This window comes from Gekko japonicus, unplaced genomic scaffold (assembly GCF_001447785.1).
Source record: "Gekko japonicus isolate JY-2015 unplaced genomic scaffold, Gekko_japonicus_V1.1 scaffold430, whole genome shotgun sequence".
Classification (NCBI taxonomy): Eukaryota; Metazoa; Chordata; class Lepidosauria; order Squamata; family Gekkonidae; genus Gekko; species Gekko japonicus.
In genome coordinates this window covers 1,045,536-1,046,431 of record NW_015171516.1, presented here as the reverse complement: position 1 = coordinate 1,046,431, position 896 = coordinate 1,045,536, and positions in this window count along the sequence as shown.

Below are 896 nucleotides of genomic sequence, written 5' to 3'. Positions count from 1 at the left end.
GAATCACCAGAAATCAGCTGTGACTTGACGGCACTTTCCACCACCACACTGTTGCGATTAAAAAACAATCATTCATTCTAAAGTTCAGAGTTCAAAAATGGATGCTTATTTTGCCAGTGCAGTGCCAGAAGCGTGATTATTACCACTGAAGCAGCTAGTAAGGGCCATTAGTACTGGTGATGTGTGAACTGCTTCAGATTGCTAATTGGATTGCCAATTAAGAGCGCCATCGTCAAACGCTTAAAAAAAAAATCCTTTGGTTCCCAGTGTAAAACCAGATTCTGCATGTGCAGAGAATAGGCATTTAGCTTGTCTGTTTTTGGCTAAGTCAGGAACACAAACGGTGACTCCAAGAAATCCCAGCAAACACACCAGAAAGGGTATATTTGAAGGCTTTGCAGTTGGGTGAGAAAACCACGGACACTTGTGAGCCTCCAGGAAGGAGTTGAGCAGTCCCAGAGTCCAACTGATCAATCTGATCAGCTTTTCAGCAGTTACACAAAGGCTGTGGTCTCTTTCATGGCAGGAGAAGCTTTATCAGCGTTTGGTCTACCCCCACCCCTCCCACTTTGTAATATCCTGGACTCTTTCTATTTTATTTTTTTAGCTTATGGTGGACAGCAATGAAACATTCGTCCCAAAGCCTGAGTGTGAAATAGATTTGAGGAATGCCAAGCTTGTATTCTGGGCTAGGAAACTGCATGTTGGCATTATCAGTGATTGTTAATCTCGCATCACGTTCCTAACAATGGTCCTTTCTGCATTTGCCTGCCACAGGAACAGGAAGAGGCTTCTCCTATGAAGAGGGTTTTATTTACTTGCTGGATAGGGCTGGAGATCTTCCAGAATTACTGCTGATCTCCGGGCTATATAAATCCCTCCCTCCCTTCCTCCCT